Source organism: Cyanistes caeruleus, chromosome 5 (genome assembly GCF_971803275.1).
Source record: "Cyanistes caeruleus chromosome 5, bCyaCae1.hap1.1, whole genome shotgun sequence".
NCBI classification, from domain to species: domain Eukaryota; kingdom Metazoa; phylum Chordata; class Aves; order Passeriformes; family Paridae; genus Cyanistes; species Cyanistes caeruleus.
The window spans coordinates 62,043,176-62,071,106 of record NC_141705.1 but is presented as its reverse complement, the minus strand read 5'-3'; the positions used below and the strand labels follow the sequence as shown (position 1 = coordinate 62,071,106).

At 42.2% G+C, this 27,931-nt stretch overlaps 1 protein-coding gene across 9 annotated transcripts in view; it reads right to left on the bottom strand.

Moving 5' to 3' along the window:
- MAML3 (mastermind like transcriptional coactivator 3) overlaps positions 1–27,931 on the bottom strand; it is a 295,274-nt gene that overhangs the window by 166,981 nt on the left and 100,362 nt on the right. For 7 of the 9 annotated variants that reach the window (XM_086889824.1, XM_086889828.1, XM_086889830.1 and 4 more), the window contains exon 2: positions 14,276–14,418. The exons of the other annotated variants lie outside the window; for them this stretch is intronic. The gene's annotated coding sequence lies outside the window, so the exon portion shown is untranslated. The remainder of the gene's footprint in view (positions 1–14,275; positions 14,419–27,931) is intronic. 9 annotated transcript variants of the gene reach the window in all.

The window sequence follows — 27,931 nt, the reverse complement described above, 5'->3', positions numbered from 1 at the left end:
TCACATGAAAATCACAATCAATAGTTTTGAAAACACAGTTGATACACAGCAGCTTTGTGTAGCTTCGCTTCACCACCAGCACACAATCCCTTCCTGCCTTTTTCTTTCTCCTGGTTGCCATGGGAATTATTAATTTGAAAAACAAATTAGAAAGTAGCACTGATATGACTTCAATATTTCTGAAAATGAGATTGCTTTTCCTCTTCAGATTCTGCCAGTACTCATGCCTAGAAACTTTTTGAAGCATAAAGGAAGCAAACTAAAGGAAGTTAGTTATTTAAAGTTTAACCAGAATTTTGTAATGGTTTGGGGCATCTGTAGAGACTGCTTATGCTGGCATCAAAATCTGACTCTGGAATGTTCATTATCAGCCACCAAGCCCTGTGTGTAGGCTCATGCACACACATATGATACAGCATAGCACCCTTTGCTACCAGCATAGCACTAAGCCTTGCTACCACACTTTGTCTTCATGAGTGAGAAGATCAAGTGGCTGTGGCAGTTGGAAATTATCCAGGGTATCCTTTCTAGCAAAGATAAATACAATGCTCATATCAACCTGTACTGTTGTGAACTACATGCTGACCGATACCAGTACATTAAGCCTGTGTGTTCTTATAAGACACTGCCCAAATAACTCTTTTTAAAAAGAATTAAGCAAAATTATTCAAAATGCCTTTTCTTACACTTGTACAAGCAGTAGAAGTGTTTGCATGGACGCTTGTGAGCTGGTGCTTACAGTGTGCCTGCAGTTTTGGCATTACTGGGTTGCACTTTTGAACTGAAGATGAAAACTTCCTCTACTTAAAATTTATAGCCTTTGTTGAGGTTCATCTTTAATGGAGCACCATGTAAGTGATGCTTACATCACTTACCTGCAGTGATTTACACCCAGCCAGAATACATAGGCTCCTGTTCCCAACAAACATAAACACCAAAGCAATCAAAACTAGAAACTGAGAAGCTGTTTCTCTTCTTGCATTTCCAGGAGTGCTTTTTGAAGCATGTTTTAGATCATGCCAGCATTCCTGAAACACGAAGGACCTGCTCAGGCTAGTCAATAGCTGCTCCAAGACTCAGGAGCCCCACAGCAGCTATGGCACACACTGGGGTGGGTATTCCTGTGCTTCATGGACTTTTGTAGGTGGTCAAAACTGTCAATTCATCAAGCATCAAATGCATGTGTCGTTTTCCAGATGGAACCAGCCCAGATCCAAGCCAGTTCTAGGCTCTGTTCCCCCGAAGTGTTGCCCAAGTCACAGGTCTGACTGGGTGCTTCATCTACCTCACTGCAGTCAGTGTAGCTAAGAGAGAGCAGGGCACACATACATCCTGTCTGCATTTCCCAAAGGATCTGTCAGTGAGAGATACTAAGTTGTCCTTCCAAACAAGCAGTTACTGATACCTGAAGACCTTGGTCTGTAGAAGGTTACTTGGCATGACATTAACTTTAGAGACATTTTTAATAGCCTGTTTTGGGATGCAGCCAGATCTTTAGAAGGTCCTGTCATTTCAATAATGAAATTAAAACCAGAATTTAGCACTTGTGGAAATGAAAGAAAAGAAACATGGGGCTAAGTAATGTCTGCTCACTTTTTTTCTTTATGACATCTCTCAATCCTCTAATCAAAAATCACACAATTCTTCATGATCAAGAATGCAAATCACAAGCCCAGCTTCTTAATAAGAGAGCATCCATAAAACTAGGAATCTTAAAGGGATATACATATATATATATATATGACTAAATAGAAAATATTACTCATTCTAGAAAAATTATCTGAATGGACTGATTTCATCCATGAATGTAGTGTTTGCCACACCTAGTGGATCAGGACTGGTGTATTTAAACCAGCTAGAATCCACAGAAATATTTTTAACAAAAAAGTAAAAAAATTAAAAAGCTATTTAAATATTAGACAGAAAATTTTGGTCCCAGACAGGGCTAGGATTCTTTGGAGAGATCTGGGAATACACACTGGTTAGAACCTCATTTCTGCTGAAAAGAAAAAAGAGAAAGAGGGAAGAAGGCCCTTCCTGCTTCAAGTGATTTGGAAAAATCTTCCCTTGAATCACATATAAATTCAGTGGAGGCCAAATCTTAAGGTCAGCTTTTCATGCATGGGGTTTATATGGAGGGCAAATTCTACATATGCCAAAGGCCTGAGAAACCAAGACTCATAGGAAATCAGAACACATCTGTCTATAACTCAAATCTTAATGCAAAGAGTCAAAGTTCTTGAGTAATAAGTCAAACTTCTTAATTTCTAAATTCCAACTAATATGAATTTTAACTATTGATTTATAATCCCATGTGTTCCTTCAATGAACAGGAGTGAGGAATGAAAACCAAATCTGCAGCAAAGCCTTGCATAGAAAAAACGCTGGAAATGGCAGCTGTACAGGCACAAATTATATTACTAATGAGGTCTGCCAGTTTTACTTGTATCCCATAGCTAAGGCTTAATCACATCTTTGACACAGCTAAATTGCTAGGATACAATGGGACCTGCAGCTTATAGCATTGCTTCAAAAATAAACAAACTCTGGTATTCCTAAAGTGATTATAAGGAATTATAAAATGTATATAGAAGCAGACCTGCATCTGCTTAACCATCCTGTTCTCATGCGACATCACAAGTAACCAGCCTGTTTTGTGTCTTTATGGTGGGACATAATGATGGGACTTATGGTGGGAAGGTATCAGACAGTGCTTTGCAATAGGCACTTTCTGCTGCTCTCAAACACTCTCTTGGTTTACACTGATATTTAACACAGCAGCAACAGAGAGCAGGAAGATTTTGTTCTTATTTTTAACAAGAGAAAACAATATAGTCTAGATAGCACAATCCCATCTAGTAGTAAGGACATGGGGCAGATAAAAAGTAGACTTAAGCACTGTGCTTAGCTTCCAAACTGGTGTTATAGAAACTCTCAACCCCTAACTTCATCACTCAGCGCTGGAAAATGGCATCCCAGCATGACTGGGCTCATGGAGGTACCAGCTGTCTGGCATCTCCCCTGGAACGATCACATCCACCATCTACCCCTTGTTGGTGAGCTCCCTAACCTTTTTCTGTTAAAACCACTCATCCTTAGGAAATACAGAACACTTAACTAAGTTAACTGAAGCCAGCTGATTTTTAACTGAAGTGAGGGTTCCTAAGCTCAGAGACACACACAGTCAGTTCCATCAGGACCTGGCAGCCCTTGGGAGCCAACCTGGGGAGGCGGCATTGCCAGGAGCATCCGAAGGAGATTTAAGTGTCTCCAGGGAGTGTGGCAAACAGGAACAGGCAAATAAGACATGACAGGTCAGAAAGGTAGGGCTCAGAATTTAGAGAGTCAGTCATCACCTAGCAGTCTGAAAGAGGACTAACCATGGTTTCAGTGTGGTCAAAAGCTACTATCAGAAGGAATGTGATGACCCAGACACCTCACATATCAACATGCAGCCATCCAGGTTTCTGGCTGCAGTGAATGTCTGAACTTGTCACTGATGCCAGAGGGCAGTGGAGACAACATCTGTTCGAGGTGTGAGCAGGGGAACGGATCTGCTCAGCCTAAAGGAAGTAGCGGAGAGGCCAAGGAATATCAAGGAGTACAAGAGAGATAGCTCACTGAGTTGTAGCTGGTGTGCCCTGGTGAAGGACCTCCAGAAACAGGGTGTCAAGTGGCAGAAGACAGTCAAAAGACTGAGAAATATTGGAAGGCTGAGAGAGAATGGGACAGCTGGTTCCAAGCCCCTCTGATGGGGGAATCACAGCCTGCTGAGGACAGACCAAAAATTCACACCCTGGCACACAGAGAGGGGTGGGAGGGCATTAACACGGGAGCTTGGGAAGTAGTGGGTAATAAAAAGCCTACAGTAACAAAAGGAAGAGGAAAGGAGCTAACAAAAGGAAGGCACTTCACAGACAGACATTCCAGCCCAGCTGGACATGGCCACTCAGTACCACTTTGTCGCTCTGCAGACTAATGAGGCAACACTGAAAGAACAGCCACAGCAAAGCAGAACAGCCCAATCTGCTCCAAGAATACAGAAATTAACAACTAGTTTAACCAAGAAAAGGCAGTGGGTGATAGTAGTGAGTAAGAGGCCTAGAGGCTCTAGTCTGTCAGCTTGACCCGTACTGAAGTGTGTTGCCTTCCAGAGCCTGGATCCGGGATGTTACTGGTCCATCTGACAAAGAAGGAAAAAACCATCTTGGTCAGGAACTTGCCATACTGGTGAAGGGGCTTTAAACTATTTGTCAGGGCATCTATCCATCCCGATCTTCCCAGTCAGATGCCAAAACCTGTAATGGATGCCTGGAACAGTGCAAAGGGATTCCAGATGCTCCAGTGTCCTGGGTTACAGAAGGAGGTGTTAATGTGGGGTGTAACCAAACTGTGTATTCTACTCCCCTCTACTGCCATTTCTGACAAACTGTTAAGGATGGGTCATTCGCAGTAGCTGCCCAGTGCACACCTGACACCTCAGGCTATAAACTGGGTGTTAAATGAAGTTCAGAAGAGGCAAACACTGTGAGGTGGGGTAGTGTTTCTTCATTTTGTTTTTTCAAATGACTCAACCATAATAACACCCTCTGGGAAATCACCAGCACAGTTACACCCATCCTGAGGGTTTCATATCTGCTAATGGGTCATAATGGCTACCTGGCTCCAGCATAAGGGCCAGCTGTAAGACTTAGACCATCAAGGACTCCCAAAAAGATCCTATGACTCACAGAATTAAATCACTTCATTGTGAAACTCCCCACCCTAGCGAAAGTATTGAGCACTCCCACATGACCTTATATAATTGGGAACTTGGAATACCACCACCACCACCATTCAATGGATTTAGAGGAAGACCAGAACTTGCACAAGACCACTGTTTTTGACAAGACTGCAACCATCATTTCAACAGGACTGCAAACACTGCTTAATAGGCCTGTGACCACCAGAGTGCCAGACTGTATTCTGACTTTGTGGGTGTAAGTCAGTTTTCTGTGTATTATTGCGTTTATTGTAGTCTTTTTATCTAATTGTAACTCTGACATGAAATCTCTCACAAGGTTATTGTATAGAGTTCATTTATCCCGTTGGTTTACTTTCAAACAAGTACATCCAGCCATCAAGTTGGCTTTACCCAGGACCTGGCTCAGATGTCTCTACACAAACCAACATGGTATGGGGAACAAACAAGAGGAACTAGAGTTGTGCACACATCTGCATGGGTATGATATCATAAGAGAGACATGGTGGGATGGCTCCTATGATTAGACCACTGGAACTGAAGGTTTTAGGTTTTCTAGGAAAGAAAGGCTAGGGAGATGAGGAGTGGATGTAGCCCACATGTCAATGATCAGCTGAAAAATACAGAACTCTGTGTGAGGAAGGATGAGGAGCCAGCCAAGTGCTTGTGGGTTAAGACTCTTTTACTCTTATGAAAACCTTGCCTCTACTGCTCAGCATATGCAAGGCACCTGAAGATGCAAGCACTGCAAGAACCATTTTCTAGATGGGTACAGTGAAGTCTCACTTCACCTTATCCACTTCTGGCCAGCACTCAATTAGCTGGCACACACCTGTTTTCTTACCACCCACCCTGCAGAATCATGCTACACATTGGCACTAAGGACAACAAATGAGCACCACAACTTAAGTGGGATCAGGTTATCCCCCAAGTTGGATCAGTTTCTTTCTTAAATTAAGGCTTTTAGTAAAAAGACATATGTTGAACTACTATTGTGATTGCATCCATTAGAGCGACAATTCTTAATTTTAGATTATACGTCTTTTCTATTTCTGAATTTTTAATTAAAAATACTTTACTAAAGGGAGCCTATCTGATCCAATCAATGTCAGTATAAGCCCGGAACCTTCTCCCCATTATTTATCAGAGAGACATCAGACTTCACACATATGCCAAAAAGAGCTCATTTCAATCCATTTCAGACAATACAGGTATTTCACAATGGGTTTATGGTTGTGTTCTTTCTTAACCATAGCATGTAATGTAAATGCACAAAGGCACCTCTCAAATGCTTTTGGGGGAAAAAAATATCCAAAAAAACTGCTGTTCTCTAATGTACTAAAGACACCATCATCCCTCATCTGTCCAGAAGTGCCCTTAATTAAATAAGAATCTATTAAAAATACAGTGTCCCTCAGTGTAAACTCCCACCCACACCCTTCTCTTTCAATTTTAAAAGTGATCTATTTTGCTTCTCTCTGCCTAGAAGCTCATTAGAAAGAGCCCCTTCTGTACATATGCATCACCTAACAGAGATATGGAGGGAGAAACAGCAGAAAGGGAGAGAAAGAAATTAGAAAGTGAACTAAAATTGTAGACCTGCAAGATAAGAAAGCCACTGCTGACAAAGAATACCTTGTACTCACAAGGGAGCAGTGAAGACTGAGACATGAATACTGGTACCATGGGATTGAAACAGAAGCTGTTGCTTAACGTTGCAACAGAGATGCAGTGCTGCTCTAACTGAATTCAATTATCAACAATAACCAAGGCAAATCAGACAGTTCCATCACTTATCTTTCTCTGGGTGGCAGGAGGTCCCTGTAATAGACAGAAACTCTTTTGTTCGCCTAAATATATAGATATGATATGATGCTTTGCAAAATTGTACTTTGGGTATAAAATCGGGAAGAGGTTGAAGGCCGCTAACTCGCTGAGGCTGGCATAATTATTAACAGCCTAGCAGAGAGTCCTGGAATGCTAGGGCAAGATAAACCTTGAGGGGAAAACAGTGAGAAAAGGTCAGCAAAGTAAGAGTGAGGAAGACTTGGAGCCTCCCTTTTACGACCACCAGAGAGCAGAAAAAGACCCTCTAATAACCAGAGACGCATGCGCAGAGACGCCGGAGAAAAGACACGTAACCCGGAAGTCGAGACGAATAAAAGAAGAAACAAGGAAGCGGGAAGCGCGGCAGTTTCATGGGGAAGAGACTTTTCCTTCTCCCTGCCGCCTGGTGACAACTTTTGCTTATTGCTGGCTTGCTGTAATTAATAAAACCTTTCCTTATATATCTCTTTCTAGTGTATTCATAACAGTCCCCATTAAACATACCTTAAACTTCAAATGGAGGCACCAAGTATGGGCAGCACAGCCACACATACAGTCAGTATCTGCCAAGTGCTAGGAAATGCCCATGGGATCATTACCTGCTGCTCTCATTCCTCAATCCCCATTTCCAAACATTACCCACTTCATCTATTGTCTGAAAAGTCCAAGCTGGTCAATCCAAAAAGAGCAATAAACTGTTCACTCTCTGAGAGCTAAACAGGTAACAGAATCAGGAACCCAATGGCAGCAAATTTTTCTGTCCATTTTATATCACAGAGCTTTACTTGAGGAATTAACTCCTAACCACCTCAAAAATGACTTTTCCAACTTGCAAGAATTTTTCCCACCTTATGTCAGATACTCCAAGGTGTCACAATATTGTCACAGTACAGCTGGTTTGGACTGGACAAAGTGAATCTGACAATAACACAAATCCAATTCAGCTAGCCTTGACATGCCTGAATATGTCCATGGATAAGTTACAAGGGACCCTTAGCCAGCCCCATCCAAGATGAGAAGTAAGCACACCACTGGACAGGAAGCTGGGAAGGGAGAGAGATCTCAGCCAATGCTGTATAGCCTGGGAGATTTGAACTGGGTATTTAAGTGAGTTCTAAATAATAAACAAGGCTGTTTGTCTCATGAGCACCTGGAGAACAAGTCTTGGGTTTTCATCTCCCCACCCACAACTGGCACGTTACACTAAGGAGCAGCATGGCATTTGTTAATGGCAAGCTACTCCAATACAAAGTTTCCTTTGAGCTTTAGTCTATGCCAGCATAAATGATAAAATACCAAGTAGAAGAGAGCTGGACAGGGACCTTTTACACAGGCATGCAGTGACAGATCTAGAGGGAATGGCTTCAAACTGACAGAGGGCAGGTTTACATTAGCTATTAGGAAGAAATTATTTACTGTGAGGGTGGTGAGGCACTGGAATATGTTGCCCAGAGCAGGTGTGGATGCCCTATCCATCCCTGGAAGTATTCAAGTCCAGGCTGGATGGGGCTTTGAGCAACCTGCTCAAAGGTGTCTCTCCCTGTCCTTGGCAGGGGTGTTGAAACAACGTGATCATTGTGATCCCTTCCAACCCAAACCACTCTGATTCTGTAATATTTCCTCAACATCTCTTACACCAGAAGAGATGAAAATGGAAGAGACATCACATGATCCCTGGAATGGGGATAAATTGAAAATCTAGTAAAAGTTTACTTTCTGGGATGGACACAAATTCAAAATGCAGTAAACCTGTCTGCCTTAATGAGAGGAAGGGCTGAGAATACACATCTAACCTTCATCCATTGCTTAAAATATCTGCAAAGAAAAATTTGAATTCCAGGCTTAACCAGGACCTTTTAACAATTCCCCAGATACATGTGCCTAAAAGGTGGCTTTACTCTCCAGATAGATTCCACTTATCCTGCACTGATCTCTGAACATAAGCCTGCATGTCCTGATACCCGAGTTGTAAAATTATATGAGCCACAGGTTTGTGTTTTTTTAAAAATTCTTATATAGTTGTTTCTGCAATGGATTTTTAAGTAACTTCATAGAGCTGCCCAGCTGCCTGGCAGTCCCTTCAGTACTGTGGTGGGAACACCTTCTTCTCTGTCTCTTGGAAGGCTGTGCTAGAATGGACTATGAGAGGGGATCCAAAAGGAAGCCCATACCTAAGAGTGACTGCAATGTTATTCATTTTGGAATGTTTTACTAGATTTACTTCTTCAAACATGAGGGATCTATCCTTCACTTAAATTAAGACAAAATTTGCTGTAACACACATTTTCATTGTCAGACATTGCTGTCCAAGACCAGTGCCTTCAGATGATGCAGTGCTTCATTCAGGGAGGCTCCTAAGAATTTCTTTATGTATGTAGAAAAAAAGGGATGAAGCCTCCAAAAATGTTTTACTGACCTGAAAAAAAAAGAACATCCTGATAAGATTTTTTCTTCTCCCCCAAAAATAAAGAATGCTTCACCTTGTCCTTTTTTCTGTAGTTGCAGAGTCACTTCCTTGCTGAGCTTTCCCTTTCTTGTGAGAATTTTGTTCTTTATAATTGCAAGGGTCACACTTGTGAGAGAGGACAGGCAGCAAAGGCTCAAAACCACACACAGGAACCTGCAGTCACACTAAGGAGCAACCTTGTTTAGATTTGTAATAATGCCAACATATTAAGCAGAACTGTGACAAGAACAGTCTCAAAGCGGCCAAGGAGATAGCTAGAGTTTTAATAAATCCTTTGCCTATCTGGAAAGTGGGAGTGTGAGAGACTGCTGATTCCAGCATGTAAAACTGAGGCAGGAGCTTGGAAATCAGATGTGTTATGTTGCTGGACTACTGCTGAGAAACCACATGGAAAGACATAGCTTAGTATTTAAAAAATTTAACTAGTCTGCTTTTCATTTCTAATGTCTTTTTGGGAAAGTATTTAAAAAATGACAGTAAATAAAAAAATTACAATCTCAGGTAATTGTAGGAAGCAACTCCAAGCTCTGCATTTAGAGCTATGGCATCTAAGGCTACAGAATACTTGCCATACACAGTTGTTTCAAATTGGAGGTTATACACAGAAACTCACTTTCAACCTTTTAGCCTCAGACAGGCTGAGCTTAAACCACACCACTGCTGGCAGTTTCTGTGCCAAAGTGTGCAGCTCAGCTGGGTGCCTGAGGGAAAGGATTGCCCTGTTCCTGCTGCAGTAGCACTGCAGGTCCCCTCTCTATCACCTGTCCCTGACTCCATCTCCTCCCCATGGGGATTCCCTGGCACTCAGCTGTACCATCAAATAATATCTCACCTTGGCCTCTGACAATGCTTTCATCTGGATCTGGGAAATGGCACAATTTCTGATTTCTCCACTTCTTGATCTTGACACACACTGACTGCTTTCTGTTCTGGGCTCAAATGGAGCTATGGGAAGCAAATGTATTTGTGACTGACTAACAGCTACAAAGCAAGTCTCCTTGTGAAACAAATACTGCAGGATCAGAAGCTCTGTCAGTAAAGCAAAATATTTTGTTTAGTCCTTAGTGATGAGGAAGAACAAAGAAAAGGAAAGAAAAAGAGTCAGTATAAAGTTATTAAAAGCAATTAATATGAACAATTTTATCAATGCCCACAAGATAATTACAATTTTATTTCATCAGCAGCTCAAAATAAAGGAGACACTGTTTCCAATGAAGATTTTTACCACTATCTTCAAAAGGAAGGAAATAAAAAGAAAAGAAGAAAGGAAAACAAAAAAGCCTTTAAAAACAAGTTTTGCCCTTTGACATGCAGACCTGTTACTGCACTGATGGAATTTCTATCACAGAATCATGGAATATGCTGAGTTGGAAGGGATCCATCAGGGTCACAGAATCCAACTCCTGGCCCTACACACCAACACCCCAAGAATCCCACTCTATGACTGAGAGCGCTCTATGACTACACCACTGTGACTGAGAGTACAAACACTTCTTGAACTCTGTAAGGCTTGGTGCTCTTTCCAGGGGAGCCAGTTCAACCTGCTCAACTACTCTCTGGGGGAAGAACCTATTCCTGACATCCAACTTAAACCTCCCCTGACACAGCTTCAGGCTGTTTCCTTGAGTCTTGTCACCGCTTAGGAGAGTGAAGAGATCAGTGCCTGCCTCTCTGCTTCCCCTCCTGATTAAGTTATAACTGCAATGAGGTCTCCCCTCAGTCTCCTTGTATTCAGGCTGGACAAACCAAGTGACCTCAGCCACTCCTCATACAACTTCCCTTCAAGGCCTTCACCATCCTCATGGCCCTCCTTTGGACCCTCTCTAATGGCTTAATGCCTGTTTTATATTGTGGCACCCATAACTGCCCCCAGCACTCGAGGTGAGGCTGCCCCAGTGCAGAGCAGAGCGGGACAATCCCCTCCCTTGCCCACCTGGCGATGCTGTCCCTGATGCCCCCCAGGACAGGGTTGGCTCTCCTGGCTCCCAGGGCACTGCTGACTCACATTCAACTTTCCATAGACCAGGACCCCAGGTCCCTTTGCACAGCGCTGCTCTTCAGCCTCTCATTCCACAGTCTGTCCCTACATTCAAGGTTGCCACATTGGTAAACTGGAGCAAAATCTGGCACTTGCCAGTATTGAACTTCCTATGGTTGGTTATTGCCCATCATTCTAATTAGGTCTGGGTACAAAGGCCTCAGGATATTCACATCTCAGTGAATGCTTCAAGTAGTGGAGTCTTAGCAGGAGATGCTGTTCATACTGTCTGTTACGGATATAAGCCCTGTTTTTCTTATGAAGAAAGGCATGTAACAGTTGTTTGAGTAATTACCATCCAATTACTGCCCCAGACAGACCTGCTCCTTTGCAGAAATATATCTGTAAATTTGTATATATTCAGACTGAAGACCACAGAAATCATCGTGTCCAGATACAGAACAATCCTGCTTCTAACCTACCTGTTTCTAACCGTTGGTTTTTCAATGAATATAAGCAGTGACATTGTCCCAAGATATCCAAGGGTACACTATGGATACTGCTTGGAAGTTCAGGTCAAGGAAAATACAGTGACAGCATAGGGGCTACAACGCCTTCCACTCAAGGCCAAGAAAGAACACTTAAGCACTGTCTGGGTGTGCACTAAGGTGAATATTAATAGTGATAGTCTCTGGAACCTTTACTATTTAAATTACTTGTCTGTATGTTATAGTGAAGGCCAAGTGACAGAAATAAAACATTATTTTTCTTGGTACTCTCTACTTAAATTGCAGTAATAAATATTTTTAAGAGTACTGTTGTCAAATTTCAAGTACAGGTTCATCCCTCCAGATTGTACATCATGCTAACTTGTTATCTTCCATTTCATTATGAGCTTTCATAAGTAAACTGGCTGCTACCTCTCTCCTGGCCTGATTATTTCCAGAATTTGTTTCCATAAGAATTCCTGTTCCTCTAGTCTTCCCACACAAGAAACTACTTTATTTCTCCTGAAAGCAAACTAACTCCATGTATCTGCCCTATGATCTGTTCAATAGCTATAAGAATTCAACTTTCTTGCATTTCACAAGTTTAAACAAAATGTAAAGAATGTTTCTCACATACTTAGAGAACATGAATCTCTTGCAACCCACCTTTGAAATAAACTCCCTTCCTTTTTTTGAAAGAGAAATAATGGTAGATTGAAAATACACATTTTTAATTTCCTAATCAAAAGAGAATGAAACCAAACTGATTTCAGCCAAATCTAAGAAAAGATTCAAGCAATAACTGAAAAACATGCTTTCATTGATGTGCAAAGGCTGTGATTACCTAACATGATTTCCTTTTCAAAACTCTCCATTGCTCTGAGTCACAAATGTCTTTGATGATACTTTGCTGACAATCTCCCATAAGCTGGTTGTCCCAAAAACACACACAGCTTGTCCAGCAAAGTGCTAAACCTCAGCATTTTGCAACCCCCCAGCTTACCTAGCAATTATACTTGCTAAAAAAACCAAAAAACCCAAAAAAACCCAAAAACCCTGCTGTTTTCTCAAAAATATTTATAATAATTTCAGCTATTTCTGAATGTGAATACAAGAAGAGAATGCCCTGATATGCTAGCTAAAAGTAATGGGCAGCACTGTTTTGTGGTTGTTACTTGTATTGCTGACAAATGAGATGCTGTTTGGTAACTAAATATATAAAGGATTGATATGGGACTGTTTCCTGATTTAACTTTTCTTTCAGAACATCACTGCCTTGGCTTGCACACTTTGTCCTCCAGTGAATCACAGCATGCAGTTGCAAACACACTGGGAGTACCAGCATTTCCCAGGAACTCAAATGGTAATTAAAAAATCATCCTGTACCATAAACTGCAGGTCTGAACCTGAGGAGTGACACACAGGCTGGAGAAAGAAGGCAGTTAAGGGTGAGATTGGGAACACAGAGAGATTTATGGTCTATTTAGTTACTTTTTGTGGTTTGTGCTGGCAGAAGAGACTTTAACTGAAACTGTTACAGATTTGGAGCGTGCAGGAGTCCATAAACATGCACTTGTCCAGGCAATGACACAAACTCAAATCAAATCTCAGGGACCAACTGGTTTGTGAAGTTTTCTGTGAGATGCTGCCTGCCCATGGCACAAGGGTACAAAGCAGCACAGATGTGAAGATGGCAGGGCTGCAGAACAGCTCAGCTCTGGATACCTCTGCTTCAGCAACAGAAGACAAAAATAGATGCAAGTTTTGCAAACCCAGCTCCTCATTCTTTTTGTCTAAACCTCTTCCTACACCTTTAGATCTTTCTAAGATGTTTACTCATCTCCCCCACCCTCCAAGACCTTGCCTGCAGCATAGCAGTATATGAATTTGCCTGGCAACCTGACATAAATATCCAACCAACCAGCAAACAAAGCATGGCATGCTCTTAGCTGCAATATTTCTGTGCAGTCTTACAACAGATCAGAGTTGGCCACCAGGCAAGGAATCAATTCACTTTCTTTAGCTCAGTTTATAATCTAAAGTTTGTGGGGAGAGATGAGCATTTACCTTCCTTCATTTTACTTCTATGCCATGTTTAGAACTCAGCTCTAGACATGTCTCTTTTCCCAGAAAATACAAAGCACTGTATCTTCCCTACCTCTAAACTAGTTAGATAACTAACTCTGCTGGGGTGAGGTGAGATAAAGCACAAGGAAAGGTGAAATGTGAGTGAGGGGAGATGCACTGGAAAACACACAGAAATTAGCTGTTCGACTGACTCAGCCTGGGATCCAGCACACAGCTCTCTTCACTGAAACCCACTGAAAGACCTGAACTATGCCTGATGCTGAAGGCATCCCCCCAAGGAATGGCACGGAATGGGATCATTTCAGAATCAGCGCATCACAAAAGGGATTTGGTATGGAGCAGGAATCTGTGTAAAACATTACAACTTTCTTCAAGATTTTGGCTAATGGCAGTCTTCATGGAGCCATGAGTTGGCCTGGGAGAAGAGAGGACTACCTGCCCTGAGTGGCTCCTTGTGTCCCAGTTAGGAGCTGGTGGCTTTTCACAGCAGTTCCAGCAGATAATGGGAACTACACCCTGTGCACAGAGCAGTACTGCACCCAAGCACTGCATCTTTGTCCTTCCATTCTCTGGGGACATGCAATACATGACAGTTTCAGAGATCAGTGAGTCCTCTGGACCCCAAACCAGCAAACTTCAAGATAACCACATAACAAGAAATCCCCATCCCATTTCTTTAAACTTACCAATGTGGAACAAATAAATGAGACTCATAACCTCTATCATCTACAGGACAGTTGACAAGAAGGTAAGATGGTGTGGTATTAATAGATCCATCGTAACTGAACTCTTACATTCCATTCTGCCCCACAAAACAGATTACTTGAGCCTGGAACAAAAAATACAGGACCAAGTCAAGTCAAAAAAATTTTCACTCCATCCACGTTTGCCCCTGCAAATGCACCACACTACTGAGCACATGAAAGTTCTTCCTACAGCTTCTGCCCTTTGTATGTATTATAAAGAGCTCAAAAAAGAGATCCTCTGTAACAGCATTTATGAGGAAGGCTGACATCCGTGTCATGCTTTGACACAGCATAGAAGTATTTTTTACCCTTTGTTTAAGAGAAAGTGTTGCAGTGCAGAAATATCAGAACCTGGTTTGTGGGGTAGAGGTAAACTTAAATGCCAACAGGCTTTGTAAAAAATGCCAGTATGCTGCTCCACATCCACTGTTCTGCAGAGTAGTTTGGCTGGAGTGAAGGATGAATGGAAAGCTTTAATTTCCACAGTGCTGTTGTTTCCCCAATCCTTTTGCTAACCAAATGGTTAGCAAGAGTGGACATCAAGAGAGTAATGCCAAGAGAGAGCCAGACAAGTTAAAGATAAAAATATTTCTTGCAACTGCTGTTGCAGACTTGAAAATTCAGAACACAAAGACAGCTTTGCTCTTCCCTCACTACTCAGCTCCAACTTGCAGGGTCAGGTCCTTCCTTTTGTGGCTGGTACCACCTAACACTCAGCTGACTAGCTGCTCCTGATCATTGCTACAGCACATACTGCAGGAGGTTTAACACACACAAACCTCATTACCTCTTAAACTACCTGACAATGCACCTCCTGGGCAAGGCTCTCAGACACTTGGCTTTGTTTACTTGAAGAAAATGAGAGCAAGCTTGTTGGCTACATCAAATGCCTTCAAACTTTGTCATTCCCCACAGGAAACAGTGGGACCAGAGTCAGGCTTCAAAAGAGTTGGCAGCAAAGCAGAGGTAGGCAATAGCAGAGATTCATCCAGCACCCACACTTCTAGAGACAGATGAATGCAAATAGTCAACAACTAGTTGTCTTCAACTTTGTAGTAAACCATCTTCCTCTGCCCTCAAGAGCTTCATTTTAACACAGGATGGTGTTTTATACAATATGACTTCTACTACTTGGGAAGGCTCACACTGAATATTTGGAAGAATCAGTCAGTGTACCAACAAACATTTGGATTCTTATTTTCATATCCCAACGAATATAAACATTCTTTCCTGTTTTTATTTTACTTTCTAAAACAAAAGTTTGCTTTGAGAGAAAGCCTAGAATACTTAGGAAAGAAGTTGGTAACACAGAATAGTCCTGAGGTACAAAAAGGGGGTGAGGAAAAGGTAATCCAAACAAACGATATGCATTGTCTTGTTGGTCAGGTATAGAGAAATCACATCAAACACCCAATTTATACCATATCTTCAGAAACTAGTTTGTCTGATTATGCTCATTTTATTTATCCAGCTTTACTGGATAAACTGAAGAACTGAATGCTTCAGGCAGTTACCCAACAATAATTGCCAAGACCCCAATCATTAAAATCATTTTGTGAAACTGGATAAAAGGAACGCCTGTTTTGATCAGACCCCACATCAATGTAATGCACACAATCAGCCTGTACAGTCATGCACTACACCCAAAATCAGGCTTTCCTTTATTGCTGTCCTGAACTGACAGTAGTGGTTTAGATGCGCCAAATTTGAGTTTCCTGGCCAATGCACCAAATAATGTGGTGGGTTTAGTGCTGGCTAAAATCACCAATGCACTTACTAATTTCTTGCTGTGAGATATGGATTAGGAAAAGACCAAAACGGGCTTAAAGCTTTAAAGGAATTAAGAAACTTTATTAATAGAACTAAAAGAACAGGGAGAATCAGAATAAAACCTCCAGAACACTTTTCCTCCCCCACCCAACTTCTTTCCTTTCCCAACTGACAACATGGAGACAAAACCTGGGATGTTAAATCAGTACCAACTATACAATAGTCTTTCATCAGTTCTTGTAGGGAGAGGAGTTTTCTCTTGCCATGCCATGGAGACTTCACAAGCAACAGTTCTCTTGTGGCTTTTCACTTCCACTTCCACAGCAGTAGCCTGGGGAAAGATCTGCATCGTCAAGCCCCTCCCACTTTCACAGCCCTCCTAGAGGTGTGTCCATGGGCCATGAACTTACGGGGTATTATTTTAAGGATGAGTTGTTTAAAGGCAAAAGGTTCTCTTCATCTCTCTCTGTGATCATCCTCATCTCTGGGAACAGAGGTTTTCTTCTCCTCTCCCTGGAGGCAAAGGGTCTTCACCACTCTTATTTCTCTCTCTGTTCAAGCTTTTCATGGGATCACAGCTACTCTAACATCTGCTTGGCTTTATCAGTGAATTCTCCTGCTCACATCTACAGTTTGAATGCTTCATCCCCCCATACTTTCTCATTAATGAAAGGAGATATTTCAGTATATTATTGTCCATCTCCATAGCCCTACCAAAAATGTTTTCAGCCCCATTAGGGCATCTCCTCATTCTCCTTCCATCTGAGGCTTGATGAGCTGAGGCTGTGTAGTGAAAGGGTTAATACCTCGCCCAGTGGCCACAGCAGTCACAGTGTTGGATTTCAGGCCACGCTGGGCCCCTCCTTCTGTCCGGCAGCCGCTGGGGGTGGGACAGTTCTGGCTCGGCCTGGAGCCGTCGGTGCGGGCTGGGGGGGTTTATATCATATTATCTCATATTTATATGAGATATCAGCAGCTGTGACCCGGCCCAGCCTGGAGGATCGCACAGCCTCCATCCCCTGCCCAGGAGCTGCTGGGGCTCGGCCTGGCCTCCCCTGCACAGGCCGTGGGGGAGCAGGGCCGGCCCCACCAGAGCTCCGTTACCTTTCAAGGCCGGAAGCCAGAAAGAGAGAGATTTCCCGGGCTTGTGGTTTTTAAAATGTGGATCTCACAGGGGCAGATCTAATTTCTCAATGGTGCAAAATGTTGTCAGTTCTCAGAACTAGCCAGCTATTGGCCTTTCCCAGACACAGAGGAAGCTGCCAACAACTTCTCTCAAAGAAATCGCTTCTGTGGATGGTTTCTTACTCCTTTCCCCAAATGCCAATCAGTGCAAAACCAGTGCACCACTCTATCCATGGGCATTGTGATGTAAACAAGATGTAACATCTCAGCTGAGGGTCTATATGGCAATACAAAACAGACAAAAAGTGGCTGAAACCAACAAGTTTGACCTGTATACAACTATTTCAAAATGTGCTTTAAAATGTTTAAATAAAACCAAAATTCATTAACATCATGGCAAAGAGAAGCACATGTATTTCATTCTGCTAGTTGCAGTAACCCTCTCACTCTACAAATACCTCAAAAACAGATTGCTGTTCAAGCTATTGAACAAGTTCATATTATGGCAGGTACTACTCAGTAATATCTCAGTTAATACTACAAGGATATATATCTACCTTTTTAGTGCACTTGATCTTTTCCCCCAGAGAAAAATAGAAATGGCACATTTAAAGCATATGCATGAAACATAACATTTTTGAAGTGGCATCAGTGACAGTAGCAGCAGTACTGGCAGCATGTTAGCATTTAGCTAATTGAGACATTCAGGTTAATGAGCTTCACAGTTACAAGGATCAACTGGGAAAAAAAATATTTTTTTAAGACCGTAGGCATTGAGAGCTTGCTCATCCAAGTTTCCAGAAGAATCCTATTTGTATTAAGGAGGAATGAAAACACAAATCAGGGAGTGAAAAGAGCCCCTTCTACAGCCCCACATACCCCCCAAGAAAATAGGGCTCTCCTAGACACCCCTATTTGAGATGCCAAACTGGAATGCCAAAACAAGCCCCTTACTGACAGCAAATTGTGCGGACTTTCCAACTCCTTCTTTCCAGCAGAATAATTAACAATGCTGGCAAGTACATTATCATAAACTTCAGTGTTAACACCCCCACTGCAAAGAACAAAGGCGGTTCACATCCCTCCCAAGCTCCTGCTGCAGACTGGTTGCGGATTCTGACAAGTTGCTCTGTGCCAATTTAGATTTCTTTCACATTTGGAAGCTAATATTCTTAGCCACAAGGTAGAAAATACTTTTTAAGTTATGCCAGAGAGCACAGAAAACAGTGCTCTTAAAATCTCCAAGTCAGCCTGGATCACCTACTGGTCGTTCTGTTGATTTAGCTGCCTTTGAGCAGTATTCAAACAAATCGTTTGTAACAATCACATATAGTATCCTTTATGTCAAAGGGTCCTAAAGTTCTGAGACTGGATCTTGCATGCTTATTACCACTCACCCTTTCCCTGGATAGGCCCACAGGTTGGAAGAAACCACATATCTGTAAAAGTAGGTGCTAAACACTTCCATCAAGAGGCTTTTTCCCACTTAAGATACACAGTTAAGCAGCTGACAACTCGCAGTAACATTTCAGCACTGGGCAAAACTTCAGCCAATGTACAGTGGCTGACTGCCACTCTGCACTGGAGGGAGGCCACTGGGGTGTGTTAGCTGCCCAGCTGGATCCTGCTCATTTTGTTATCATCACTTTTTAGTAAAGTCCATTACTTGAAAATCCAGTAAGGTGCCAAGTTGTTTTGGAGGCTTATTTTGACACAAAAGCAACAAGACTGCTTTGCTGCTCATGTCTGGTGGCTGCACAGCTTTCATTATACAACTTCATGGCTACAATCCACCCCCAGGGAATTTTGAGATTAATACAATACACTCAGCAATATGTTTCATGCACTACTGCAGGTGCTGTGAGGTGTTACAGCTCAAAAAGGATATGCAAATGTATTCTCTACTATTTCTGATCCATGCTGCCAAGAGCACACTTCAGGTTACTCCACTTTGGTTTTAGTTATCAACCCCAACTGGTCTGAGTGCCACCCTAACCCAAGCACTGTCCTTTTGCATACATCAAACTTCTATTCCATGGAGATGGAGGTTTACAAGAGAGGAATAATTTCTAGAAAACAGCCTTGGGGATCGGACTCTATTAAAATTTTTCTCTTTTTTGTCTGCCTGGTAGCCAGGACAAACTTGTTTCTTTTAGAGATAGTTAGGCAAGGAAGGGGGAGCAGCTACTTTGTATTTTTAACAGATTCTACTTAAGCAAGACTGGATTTCTAACAGAAAACAAACAGTACTAGAGAGGCGTCTTTCAATGTGCTCAAACAAGTAATTAAAAAAAACCCAAAACAATCCTAGGTTTTTCACTACAGATACTTTATGTGGTTGTCAATTTATTCGGCAGAATTCTCTTTGAAACTGCTGTCACAAACTCCAAGTGTGACAAGAGCAAATATTTCTAGGAGGCAAGTGATGTCAAAGCACAGCGATCTTATCCATGAGATAACAAAACAAGAAGATTACCATGCACTTGGAAAATGAATGACCCATAAAGAAAAACTGTAGTATAAAAATAAACCAAGCAAGATTCCAATCAAACCAAGCCAGGCCATCCCTTACCTCTTTTGCCTCTTCCAAATACCTCTGGTTGCTAGCATCTGGGATGAACTGTCACACAGAGGGTTCCTGCTTTATCCAATATTTATGTACAGTGTCTCTGCAGAGCAACCCTCAAGAAGTGAGAAACATAGTGTTTCTGCATCTTTTACAGAAAAATAAAAGTCCCTCTCACAGAGAGTTTTTTTATCTGCTGCCATGGAGGGGGAAAGCTAGCAGAAGTTTTATTGCAACACATTTTCAGGACTTGAAACACACCTTATCACATACACACGGTAATGAGTTTAATTTTAACTGCTTTTGGAGATTGCTTTAGTGGACACTGAAATTGAACAATCAGCTCTGCTCATTGAATGAAAGGAAAACCGTAACAGGATACATAAAAGGTCTTTCATTATTTTACAGTACGCCTCAAACATAACCCAGACAGGAGGGATGTAGTAGCCATCACATAACTATTCTCCTTCTTGTGTGTTTAAAAACAACTAAAAAAGACCAAAAACTAAAAAAAAAAACCCTAATCCCTAAACCCTAATTATCATGGAACCATCATGTGCATGTGTGTATCCTTCACCACAGTGATACAAATGTGTCATGGCTACAAGCTGGCTAGTCACACACCAGCACTAAGGCAGCTTCCCACTCTACAACATTACAATATCCTTATGGGCAGGCATCTGCCTCTCAAGTTTATATTTTAAGTTTCCTTCTATTTTAAGTGCTCTACTCTACCCTGCTTTCCTACCTAGAACCTCTCTTTGACAACTTTGGGTCCAGGGAATTGATGCATTGGGAAAATGTTTCAACTCACTCTGAAGCAAGGAGAAGGGGGTGTTCTTCACATCTTGAGGAAACCAAGTCCTACTTTCCACATATACCATACTAAGGAAAGTGTGTCTGTACTTGGATTTCAAATGCTGACCTGTGTCCCAGCTTTATTTGTTCTACCTCACATAAATGAGTTATCTACCCATTAAGAAAACCTATAGTGACCTCTCTTCCCCAACCTCCTTTTTGACCCTGCCTTCTAAAAGCAATTTGGCTTCAATCAGACTTTCAGTGGAAATTTTCATTTCTGTTTTCTTCTGTGAGAGGAAAAAAGACGCACCAGATGTCTGATCCTGGTGTGTCCACATAGAGCTACTATGCAATAAGCCTGTAGGTGAAACCAATCCAAAAAAGGCATCACAGAAAACAACTTGGATTCTATAGACTCAAATTATATAGACTTTGCAATTAAGAAGAAAATATATTTTAGAACAAATTTTTTCATAGATCATAGGATATGCTACATATGAAACACTACTTTTACAGACTGCCCTGAGCCTGCATCATTCTCTGTGTTGGTTCAACATTTCACTAAGAGGCTAATGCTTCTTGTTGGCAGCTCCGAGAAGTTACCAGTTTTGCAGTTCAAAGCAAAGAATCTAAGACGCTGCTAGTATTTGGAAACATTCCCCACCAATGACAAGAAAGAGCAAAAGTCACACTGACAAGTTATTTCAGCATCAAAAAATGGAAATGCATTGGTGTTATGCTGCATATACTTTGTCCCTACTTCTGAAGATTTTTCATCCTTCTTGCAGACATAATGCAGGAAGCCATTGCCCCAGGAAGACTGCACCTTAAATCATTTCACTACAAACAAAGACAAATGTTCCTTTCCAGACATTATGAGCTCATTCAGCTCCATTCCTGTCCTTCAGTTTAATGCCTGGATGCTGTTTACATTTGTTTAGATAAAATAAAAAGCACATAACAACAATTCAGAGCTACCCTGCCCATGCACAAAAACACAAATGAAAGATGCAAGAGGGGAGATGATTTTGTAAGATAAAAAACCACTAAGTGGCAACACTACTCCATCAGAATTTGCTGAGAGCAAAGAAACTTTTGGGCTGAAGTCTCCAGAATTTTTTTAAGAATGTTTTGCAGTATCAGTACTACAGGTTATAGCCAGATACTTGTAGTCATTGCCTGACAGATGATAGAAGAGCTTCCTTAGTGGATAATAAAGCATGTGAAAAGAGACACCACCTACCCTTAAACCACCAAGGAAAACACTAACAAAATGTCCAGATGTTAAAGGTCCAGCCTTTTAAGTAATGTTGAGGACAGATCCCAAAGCAGTCTTTTCTAGCAGTTCCCCAGCCTGTATGGAAGCCTTCCTCCTTCAGCTGGTCTCACGTTACCTTCAGTACTCATTTACCCTTACCTTGCATGTGCTAAGAACTTGTAGATTCCAAAAGTCTGGGAGAGCTGAGTGGCAGAACTTGCACATGGGAAGTCATCTGTTTGGAGAAGATCTTTTGCAGAGGAGTACAGCACTGCTGTACCCATAGTTTCTCACTCCTAGCTCCTCCTCCTTCCCTGGACATCATTAATACATAAATGTACACAATTCGATTACCTTTTTTTTCTCATCTCATGCTCCATTTATCACCACTGTCTTCTATCTCTCACTATCAAGATTTGCTACGCTCATTTTACTAATCCATGACACACAGCGCTGCCTCCCCGAGCCTTTCTCTCTCTTTCCCCAATCTTCATTCCCTCCTGCTGGTTCACTACCAGTGAGGACCCCCTCAGCCAGCTACACTTCCACCCATCCACCTTCCCCAGCCTGTTACAACTCGGTGTTGTTTGTGTACACCTGCCCAGGACTCTCAACCAGCAACAGGGACAGGGACAGCGACAGGGCTCCCAGGGCACAAGACCATAAAAGTGTGTCAAAGCCTGCCCCTGGGAATGCTCTTGGTCAGTAACTGGGAAAGGAAATGAGTTATTTTAAAAAAAAAAGTTTCAGAAGCAAAAACATGTAGGAAAGGAAAAAACCTAGAGAGAAAAAGAGAACTGCTCATTATTACACTAGCAAACTTAAACTATTTATAAGCACTACATCTATCACTTCAATTACATGTTTCTAAATGAGGCTGAAGCAAGATATCCATAATTATTACTGAAACGCCATTTTTACATTAGCTCAACAGTTGTGCATGTTCCTCACAAAATGCAATAAGCATGCCACCAATTTATTTTTTTTCCTGTAAATTAGAGATAAATTAATCTAAATACCTCTTTTGCAACAGATTTGATTTTTAACCCAGAATTTCTATTTCCTTTGATCAGCATAAATTGCACAAAGCATCCTTTTCCCTTCCATCTCCTCTTTTAGGGAGCTTTTTCCTGTCCTATTCTGCTTACTCTATGGATGCTCAGAGGAAGACAATTAAAAAGGCTTGTTTAACTTGCTTGATAAGATTGTGTTATTCTTTACTCCTCTTCCCCCCTTTTCTTCCATTTGTCCTTTTGTGAAGCTCTTTCTCACAGCTCCTAATACTATCTGATCCACTCTCCTCTTTTTCTCACTTTGCCTCTTGCTTCCTTAGCTGTGAGCAACACTGGAGGTGATGTCTGTAGCCCAGGGATAGGTGTCCTTCACTTGGAGAGAGCAGGACATTCCCAGCCCCTGCCCTCACAGCCCCAAAGCTGGTCATGCTGCACATATGGGGGCTCACCCCAAGTCAGCATACAGTCTGGGGACCACTATATTGTGGTCTTTTACCCCTTCATTCTCCCTTCTATGCATCTCTTGTGCTCAAGGATTTCTTATCCTGGTCATTCTTCCTCTCCTTTGCTAGAAGAGCCAGCTTAATTTCCAGGCTTCCTTTTCTTGCTCATGACTGCTGGAAACACTATTCCATTCCCATAAAAGCAGGGAGCTTTACGAACCACAAACTTTGTCTTTAGACAAAGGAAATGGAGGCATGAAGTGGGTGAAAGAGAGGCTGTGGAAGTTATTTACTCAGACTTCAGTAAAGCCATTGACATTGTTTCCCACAGCATTCTCCTAGAGAAATGGGCTGCTCACAACTGGGGCAGGGCACTCTTCCCTGGGTTAAAAAGCTGGATGCCAAATCCAAAGATGGTTGTGAATGGAGTATAAATAAATCCAGCTGGAGGTCAGTTACTAGTGGGGATTCCCCAGGGTTCAGTTTTTGGGCCAGTTTAATATCTTTATAAATCATCTAGACAAAGGTATCAAAAGTGCACCCTCAGTCATTTTGCAGACAACACCAAGCTAGGTGAGTGTTGTTCTGCTGGAGGGCAGGAAGGCTCTGCAGAGGGATCTGGACAGGCTGGTTAAATGGGACAAGGCCAATTCTGTGACAAGGCCAAGTCCTGCTCTTGGCCTGCAACAACCCCAGGCAGCAACACAGGCTGGGGCAGAGTGGCTGGAAAACTGCCCAGTGGAAAAGGACCTGGGAGTGCTGGTCAACCGCAGCTGAACATGAGCCAGCTGTGCCCAGGTGGGTAGGAAGGCAAATGGCATCCTGACCTGGATCAGCTGGATCAGACAGCAGGACCAGAGTAGTGATTGTCCCCCTGTGCTCAGCACCAGTGAAGCTACATCCCAAGTTCTGTGTTCAGTTCCGGGCCCCTCAATTCAGGAAGAACCATGCAGTGCTAGAGTGTGTCCAGAGAAGGGCACTGGAGGTGGGGAAGGGTCTGGAGCACAAGTCCAGTAAGAAGTGGTTGAGGGAGCTTTGAGTGTTTAGTCTGGAGAAAAGGAGGATATGGGGAGACCTTATCACTCTCTACAACTCCCTTAAAGGAGGTTGTGGCCACATGGGGGTCAGTCAATTAATGAGCAAACAGGACAAGAGGAAACAGCCTCAGGTCATTCCGGGGGAGGTTTACATTGGATATTAGGGAACATTTCTTACTGAAAGCGGGGTCAGGCACTAGAAGAGGCTGCTCAAGGAACTGGTGGAGTCACCATCTGTGGATGTATGTAAAAGACGTGTAGATGCATGTGTAGATGAGGCACCTTGGACATGGTTTAGGGGTGGGCTTGGCAGTGGCTGGATTAATGTTGGACTCAATGATCTTAGAGGTCTTTTCCTACCTTAGCAGTTCTATGATTCTTGAAGAGGTAAGATGCATTTTCCAAGATGAAGCAGCCCTTACTGGGCAGGCCTGAGCACAGATCCTTTAGAGGTCCTGATTTACTACTGTATATTTTAGTTTGCAAGAGAGGTAATGATAGTCTAAATATTCGCTTTCACCATATATAACTTCTCTGCCTGGGCAGAGAAAGATTTAAGCTACATGTAAAGTAAAATCTTTATTAGGACAAACTTTTACTTTTTTTTCAAATTAAATTGCTACAGCAACGTAAGTTGTTTGGAATGGTTGGGCAGAAGCCCCCATAGATACTATATATAAATAAGTTATATATATATATATATATATATATATATGTATTATATTATTATGTATTATATATTATAATATATTATATATATATATAATAAATATATATAAATAAGCTATCACTTATTTTTTATTACTCTCTACACAAGGAACAGCAATAAATCCTTTTATCAGATGACTGATTACTTTTCACCAAAAAAAAAAGAAAAAAAAAGCATTAAAACTAATTATAATAGTTGATGGTTGCATCATGAGAAGGGTCTGTCCTCATTTTGTACTTACTGACATTTCTGTCTGGTCAGTTGTTGGACATTAGGATTTTTTTCTTTTTTTCTTTTCTCTCAGGGAATTTTCTCGTACTTGTTGCCTATGAGATGATAATGATGACGCTTATAAGACAAAAGATGTGGCTGGTAAGGAAGGGTGCAGTTTGCTACTGTCTCTTTGCTGGGGAGCTTTCTCTTGAGAAGGGCAGAGATATCTCGAGATTTTGGCTGGGGGGTGAGGGGCTGGGCTTGGCCCTTCAGGATGGAAGGGGAGACGATCGTGGTCTTGCTGCCAGGCTGCTGGTGCAGGGAGAATTCGCTGCCACTGCAGAGTTCTGTCCTTCACTGCTTCTTGTTACTGTGGGTGAGCCTTTGCTCATAAGAGCGGCCACTGAACCTTTTCAACACCAGATCTCCTGGGAAGGACCCTTGCCATCTGCTTGTGTGTCTCGGGGAAAACCCAGGGCCCTGACCTCCAACTGCCCAGAGGGAGCATCTCCTGGCTGCTTGTGGGAGCCTGGCAGCCGCTGCCCAGCCCTGCTGCTTCTGCTTTGGGCTTTTTGCTACACTTAAACAAGACATTCCATGCCCGTGCGGACCCCCATGGCTCCTGGCAGGCCTTTGGATTTTTTGCTACATTTTGTTTGCCACTCCGGCTGTGCTCGTCTCTCCTGTTCCAGGCTGCTGCTCCGAGGTTCCTGCTGTTGTCCATTACACGACCCAGAGGGGCACTGAGACCAACTCCTTCTTGTGGCTTTGCAAAGGAAAGTCCCTTCTCTCCCCTCTCCCGCCAGCCCAGCCACCATGACCCTGTGGAGAGGCTGCTGAGCTCGCGCCACAGCGCCCCCTGCCGGCGCGGGGGAATCATCGCGCCCGGCCGGGAGCCACCAGCGCCCCTGCCGGCTGTGCCCGGAACTGCACCGAAGGGGAAAGTGCCTGACAGCCCAGAGAAGGCTGCAGTTGGGTTTCTGGCTCTGCTCTGTTTGCTGTGCTGCTGCTGTTGTTTGTTTACATTGTTACACATACATATATACATATATATATATTCTAGTATAGAACTGTTATTCCTTTTCTCATATCTTTGTCTGAAAGCCCTTTAATTTCAAAGTTTAAATTGAAAGTTACAATAGTTCAGAGGGAAGGGAGTCATATCTTCCATTCCATTCCAAGGCAGCTTCCCACCTTCCTTGGAAAACACCTGTCTTTCAAACCAAGACATAAATAAAACATCATTTTTTCAACTCATAACAGCACATTTCACTTGGTATCTTATGACTGGAAAAATCTTTGCGAGTTCAGTTACCTCATCACCCTTTCCCTGCATTTGAAGTCTTGCTCATATTCTGCTTTTTTGATTATAGTCTTCCGCAGCTATGCATTCTCTTGCCCACAAGGAAACGCATAGAATCACAGAACAGTTTGGATCAGAAGGGATTGTTTCTTTCCAATCCCTTGGCCAGGAGCAGGGATACCTACCCCTAGACCAGGTTGCTGAAAGCCCCATCCAATCTGGCCTTGCCTACAGCTCAAAGCATGGTATTATTAAAGTTATGGAGAAAGCAAAATAAGAATGCCCTGTATTTACATGGGTTTTATTTGCATATCCCATCACCTACACTTCTTATTCAGATGGCCAGCTTTCTGGGGAAGACAATTTGTCATCAGGGGGTTATTTTGGGAACATCATGCCAATCTTTAATTAAATTTCCCAAAACAGAGCCTAGGACCCAGATATAGCTCTGTTTTCACAGTATTCAGGTGCCAGCATACAACCACTTTAACACATCATAACACCATGTAGGTACAAGTAGGGCAGGAGTCTGAATTTATTTTCTGGTAGATGAGCCTTACAAGTCCATTTATTTTGTGACTGTAGGATATTTGCTGCTGACATGAGAAGGCAGCAGGAACAAGTGTCCAAAAGTGGGATCTCCACTACTGACAGTCAGTAAAACTGTACTGAAACTGTGCAGATTCATACTAGATGAAAGAGAATTCAAACCAAAAGCCCAAGGAACTTGTCTTGTAATTAAGAACACCATTGTGAATTTGTGCTGGAGAAGAGGGCATCAAGTCTGACTGCAAATGTGAAGGGTGGCTAATCTAATTATTACATAAATATTCTGAAAGAGGTAATTATTTAAATAATTTTCAGTGCTAGTATGTTCTAGCTCTCTGCATGCTCACTTCTGTTGGGTCTTTTTTTACTTGATTTGACTAAATAATCATGAAGAATATTTTCTCATTCTGATATTACTGAAGATGTGAGCTGTGCATCCCAAGGATGGGCATATTCACATTGCTCCAGAAATATTCAGTATATGGCACAAGTGTACTGCACTGGCAGGTCCTACAGACATTTTATGACTACAGACAGTTTATGTGACTATATCAAAAAAACAAGTCATCAACATACTTATTTTAAAATGAAAACTACATTCAGTGCAATCTAGACAGTGAAATTAATGGCAGGGTTCATAGGACTGAATCAGAGCCCAAATGTCTCAAAGAGGACGTAGTTACCTGTTTCACTAATTACAATTTTTTAATTAACACTGACAGAAAATACACATAGCTAACAATTACAAGACACACACAAATAACTGATGATATTCTCATCAGGGCAAGCAGAGATTGTGCAGTGAAAAG